Source organism: Tenrec ecaudatus, chromosome 8 (genome assembly GCF_050624435.1).
Source record: "Tenrec ecaudatus isolate mTenEca1 chromosome 8, mTenEca1.hap1, whole genome shotgun sequence".
NCBI lineage: Eukaryota > Metazoa > Chordata > Mammalia > Afrosoricida > Tenrecidae > Tenrec > Tenrec ecaudatus.
The window spans coordinates 7,470,896-7,477,479 of record NC_134537.1 but is presented as its reverse complement, the minus strand read 5'-3'; positions in this window follow the sequence as shown (position 1 = coordinate 7,477,479).

Below are 6,584 nucleotides of genomic sequence, written 5' to 3'. Positions count from 1 at the left end.
GGAAGCATCTCAGCACTGGTGTGTGTCTCTACGTGGCTCTTCCAGATCCAGGACTCTGGTTCCATCAGTATAGCTTTATGTAGCTTGTCAACAGGAATGTCTTGCAGGGAGACAAGGAGAAAGAGAGAGAGAGAGAGAGAGAGAGAGAGAGAGAGAGAGAGAGAGAGAGAGAGAGAGAGAGAGAGACTGGCCTCCAGTGAGCTATTTATCTCCGTGGCACCTCCAAGAGAGATCATCAAGCTGCAACCTGATTGACAGGCTAGACTCTACCCCTTCACACTTAATAGTCTCAAGTTGACAGCAGATTATATAACTACCACACATGGAAAAACGACAATGAATAATAAAGACTGAAGAAGAATCCATGCACTTGAATGATGGTGCTGGTGTCTATTGAAACTGCCGTGGACCGTCAAAACAAACAGATTTATCTTGGAGAAGTACAGGCAGAGTGCTCCTTAGAATCGAGCACGGTGAGATTTCATCTCACACCCTTTGGACATGTGCGCTGGATATGTTCCAGGAGAGAAGGACATCACACTTCGTAAAATAGAGGGCCAGCACAAAAAAGGAAAGCCTGGACAAGGTGCATTGGCACAGTAGCTGCCATGATGGGCTCGGACATAGCCGCAGTTAGGAGGGGGAGGCAGGACCCCCCAGTTAGATCTGCTGTGCATAGGGTCATTATGAGGCAGAGCTGACCCGGCCTCACCTACCAACAACAGCAATGGCACAAAGGACATGGAAAAGAGACAATGGCCACACCATTTTAAAAAAATGAATCACTTTATTGGGGCTCATACAACTCTTATCACAATCCACAGATACATCAATTGTACAAAGCACACTTATACATTCGTTGCCCTCATTGTTCTCAAAACTCGCATTCCGCTTGGGTTCCTCGAATCAGCTCATTTTCCTTTTTTCCCTCCCCCTCCCTCCCTGCTCCCCCTCCCTCATGAACCCTTAATAATTTATAAATTATTATTTTATCTTATCTTACACTGCCCGGCGTCTCCCTTCACCCACGTTCATGTTACCCATCCCCCAGAGAGGAGGTTGTATGTAGATCCCCGAGATCGGTTCCCCCTATCTATTCCCCTCCCCTCCCGGTATCACCACTCTCACTGTCCTGAGGGCTTCATCTGTCCTAGATTCCCTGTGCTTCCCATTCCCAACTGTACTGCTGTGCATCCTCTGGTCTAACCAGGTTTGCAAGGTAGAATTGGGATCATGATAGTTGCGGGGGAAGGAAGTGTTTAAGAACTAGAGGAAGATTGTGAGTTTCATTATTGCTACACTGAACCCTAAGTGACTCATCTCCTCCCTACTATTCCTCTGCAAGGGACGTCCAGTTGTCTACAGATGGGCATTGGGCCCCCATCATGCACTCCCCTCATTCACAATGCTATGATTTCCCCCCGTGCCTTTGTTGCTTGAAACCTGGTCCCCTCGGCCCTTCATGTTCACACATGTTGGTGTGCTGCTTCCATGTGGGCTTTGTTGCTTCTGGGCTAGATGGCCACTTGTTTATGTTCAAGCCTTAAGACCCCAGACGTTATATCTTTTTGATAGCTGGGCACCATCAGTTTTCTTCACCATGTTTGCTTATGCACACTTCTGTCTTCAGCGATCATGTCGGGAAAGTTAGTATCATGGAATGACCGTTTAGCTGAGCAAGGTGCTATTGTATTGAGGGAGTGTGCGTGAGGAGGCCCAATGTCCACCTGCTATCCTACTACTGAACCTATAAATATATGCACATAGGTCTATTTCCCCCATAATAATAAATATATTTACATATGTACATGTTTGTATTTAGGCTTCTAAGTATACCCTTTGCCTCCTACTCCTCCTCTATTTCCTTACGCTTTCCTCCTGTCCCACTACCATGTTCAGCCTTCATTCTGGTTTCAGTAATTCCTCTCAGTTACCTTGCCCTTGGTCACTCCCTACCAGTCCTCCCATCCCCTCCCTCCACTGGTTTTGAACTGCTCGTTGTTCCCTTGTCCCTGTGTTGGCCAACACCTCCTCCCTTCCCCTACCTCCCACACTTTTCTGTCCCTCTGGGACCGTTGGTCCCGTTATTTTCTTCTCACATTGTTTGTCCAGCCTATCGTGTCTAGGTGGACCTGCAGATAGAGTAATATGTGCATAAAAATGCAGATGGTTCAATGACAGCAACACTAACATGCTAACAAACAAAAAAGCCACTGATATACAAAATTCAAAAGAAGACAAAAAAGAAAACAAAAAGACAGCAAAAAAACCCAAAACAACCCAAGATAAAACCTGTTAGTAGTTCTTTAGGAGTGTTTTCCGGATGAGTCTGGTGGGTGCCACATCCAGGTCCCAAAGTCCATCCTTTATTCTCCCTCGGGATCTCCTTGCTCTGCTTCCCCCGCTGCTCCATTGCACGCCCCCAGTGTTTGCCTCAGTGTGGTGGGGTCAGCTCAGTCGGACATCCCCCACTGTGGCTCAAGTGCTGTCCCGTGTAGGGCCATGGGTCGGTGCAGGATGTCGCATCTCGCAGTGGGGCCAGCTGTATGGTCCTCTCTGTACATTGGGCCCTTCGAGCCGGGCTGTCGTCCTCTGAGCTTGGTGGGCCAGGTGTGCTCCGCTCCGTTCTTCCTCCTTCCTTTGCTTCAGCTTCCTTCTGGGTGTGGTGTGGTAGGTCAGTTCCTTTCCCACACTGGATGATCTGTTTTCATTTTCTGTGGTACTCCCTTCGATGGTGGGGTCGGGCTAATTCTTGTTGGGGTCGGCATATGGTCCAGCCTCTGTGTATTCTTCCGTACTTTACGTTGCCCTCCTGGTTTGGCGTGTCATGGTGGGGTCCATATGCATGTTCCAGTTCTGTGGGGACACAACCAATACTCTCCCCCGGGTGGGTTAGTGCCCTGTTCCCCCCATGCCATCCACTCGGTTTCTCCCCACCCTGCTTCTCCCTCCCCCTCCCCCCTTCCCCTTCTATATGCTGGGCTCTCATGTACCTCCCTAGGTGTGGTCTGCCCTCCCTCCAACTATCTATGTTTCCACCCGTTTATTGCGAGATAGATGTTTATTCTTCTACTCCTGGCATGCTGATTGTACTTTCCTCAGGGGGCTCATGTCATACCTGTCCTTTTGAGTTTGGCTTACTTCGCTTAACATGATTCCTTCCAGCTCTTCCCACAAAACAACGCACACCATTTAAAAAAACGCTGCACAGACTGCATGCACAGCGGAGGCGTGGCAGTTTGAATTCCATCTCTATCTTGCCCCCTTATCCCAGCGTCCGCAGGGGCAGGTTAAAACCAGGGCAGCCGGTTCTTGCAACGTGTGCTTCTGAGTTGGCATGGGCCAAGAGAAACCGAGAGCCAGACTTAGCTCTGCTGAGTGGAAATTCCCCCAGCGGAAGAAGGAGTGCTTCCCCGGGCCTCCTCTCCCTCTGCCTCTTCTGCTAGGGACTCCGTGGTGTGGTGCGGAAGGTGGAAGGCAGGGAGGCTTTGGGTGGAGGCTGTTGTCCACTTTCAGGGACTTCCGCATGGCCAGGGAGACAGGCCGGGCAGCGTTCCAGGTACTTCCTGGCAATCACAGGACACGTCCCTTTCTTTCTAAGAAAAACTAGTTGTCCTCTGGTCAACTCCAATTCCGGGCAACCCACGTGGGTCAGAGCAGCACGGTGCTCCAATGACTGAGTTTTGGGGAAGTTGATCTTCGGTCTTTTTTCCTGAGGTCTCTCTGGGTGGACTTTGAACGCCCAGCCTGTAGCAACAGCTCCGATGGGGCTTTCTTTCCAAGAGTAGCTATGTCAATAGGGACGTTGTTCTGTTTCCTGATTCTAGAATAACACCACACACATACACACACACACACACACACACACACACACACACACACACACACACACACTCCCTCTACCCCTCAGGCTTTTTGTGTCAGCGCCATTTTTGGCATGTACACGTGAGAGATGCAAAGTACTAGGCTGTTAATCCCACCCCCATCCTCTTTGCGGAGTGGGAGGGGCTGGCGAAGATGTGAATTCACAGCCTCAAGGCCGGCATTTTCTGTAAGCTCTGGTGGAGGAGACTGGGAATGCACCTAGCTTTTGACCCGTCCATTAGCTCAGAGCCTTTTGCAGGGAGCTCTGAAGGAAATACACTAGCAGGCTGAAGCCAGCCTTCCTCGCTGTGCTCTCAGCTCGGCAATGCCAGCCACACATCGGAGGAGGAAAGGAGGGAGGTGTTGGGAAGATCCGAGCCCCGGGGGGCCTGTGGAGACCTGCACAGCCAGGCCTTGCTTGGTGTTGAGTCCTGAGCATGTCTTTCCAGTTAAGCTTGACCTTCTGTTTGTGTGTGTGTGTTGTTGTGATGCCGTTGTTCCTTATTAATTTTATGGCAGCTGTTTACACAGTGAATAATTCCATCTGAATTCAAATTCAGACTCTGCCATGTAGAGCCAAGGGGGCAGCAGGGGTGGGGGTGGGGGGGCGGGCGCAGGATGGGGCGCAGATGCCTCAGGTCCAGTTCCTCACAAGCAGAACTCCCCCTCCCCCCCCGACCTCTCTGGAAGTATTTCACTGGGAAACCCTGCCAGGATTGGGAAGAGAAGGAGGCCAGGTTGTGGTGTGGCCTTGGTCAGGGAAGGAAGCCTGTCCTCTTGGACCAATTCCACAGGCCACATTGTCCCTTTCAGGCGTGAGGGGTCTAAAGCAGTTGACACACATGTCCGCTAACCCAAAGGATGGGAGCCCAGAGCCCAGCCCACCCAGAAGCGCTTTGGCAGAAAGGCCCGGTTATGTCCTTCAGGGTGCAACCAGCCATCGAAACGCTATGGATTCCAATTCTACTGGGACACTCCAGAGATGACCGGGCATTGAAATGGACATCAAAACAACTGGTTTTCTCCCAGCAGTCCAACATTAAGGGCTTACTGCCATGGGAGACCCAAATCCTCTCATGTTCTGGGATTCTGGGGGTTGGACGCAGCCTCCCCACAGTGATGCAAGGGCTGCCGCCTGTCGTGACAGGCTCTTGTTCACTCCGGTCGCCGGGCTCTGACTGCGTCTCCTAGGATTGACTTCAGTCTACGAAGCCCACCTGGAAAAGCCAGGTAACCAAGTGCCTTCTTAACAGGATGGGTGCAGGATTAAACGAGATGATGTTGCTGTTGTGGTCAGGGCCCATCCAGGTGGTTCTGACCCATAGTGGACCCCCCTTCCCTCCCCCACACCACAAACAACAGAGAACAAAACACTGCCGGGCCCTGCGCCTCCTCACAATGGTTCCTGTGTTTGAACGCATTGCTGCAGCCACGGTGTCAGTCCATCTCATTGAGGGTCCTCCCCGCTTCCTCACTGCCCCTCCTTTTACCAAGCATGGTGGCCTCTGCAGGGACTGGTCTCTCATGGCAACGCATCCAAAGCATGGAAGACGAAGCCTCACCATCCTTGCGTCTAAGGCAGTGGGTCTCCACCTTCCTCATGCCGAGACCCTTTCATACAGTGAACCCCCCAACAATAACATTATTTCCGTTGCCACTTCATCACTGTCATTTTGCTACTGTGATGAATCATCATGTAAATATCTGATCTGCAGGATGTATTTCATTGTTACAAATTGAACATAATTAAGGCACGGTGATTCATCACAAAAACAATATGTAATTCCATATTGTGAAATATTTCTTTCTAATGACAAGTGAATTAAATTGTGTCTTGAAGCATGGTGTAGCACGGGTACCCTCCCAAAGATGGCTAGAGGAGCGGTTTCTCGGAAATATGTGTTTCCTGATGGTCTTAGGCGACCCCTGTGAAAGGATCGTTTGACTCCCACCCCCCTGCAAAGGGGTCACAAGTCACAGGTTGAGAACTAGTGCTCTAAGGAGTACCCCGGCTGTCCTTCTTTCAAGACAGATTGGTTTGTGCTTTTCACAGTCTGTGGTACTTTCCATGTTCCTCAGTGTGAAACCCCTGGGTTATTGGTTGGACGTGATGAGCACTCGATCAGTCATGCTGTTATGATTACACTAAGCAAAGGCAGACTTTTATTCTAGGCCTGCAGTGGCTTGGTGTGGCCCTGGAATCTGGATGACAGAGGTGAGCTCCCTCAGTTCTCCAGCCCTTACAGAGACAGACATGACTAATGGATTCCAGCATCCTTCCCATCAAATATGCAGGTGACCTTAACATTCCTGGCCTTGTTTGGCTGGTGGTCTCGAACGCCTCTCCTCACAGAGAGAGTCGGTTTGAGCCCCGTATATTCTATCTGGAGAGGGCCACTAGCACAGTCATCCTCCATTTATATTGTTGAAAAGCATTTGCACAGAAGAAGCCATTGGTCTTACTAAGTTCTAGCTGCATGGTCTCCAGCCTGATTTCTCCTTTGCCTTTTTTTTTTAACTTCTTGATATAAATCCTCATCCCCCTCTTCTAAAGCATTGGACATCCGTCTTCAAATATGCATATTGTAAAAATGTCATGCTGTCCGTTTTTAATTTACATAAGTGGGATTTTGTCATAGATCTCATCCAGCTCCTACTCCGCTCCCTCTCTGTGTGGCTCTCTAGATGTCTTGCTTGCTCCTGAGAGTCATATATTATTC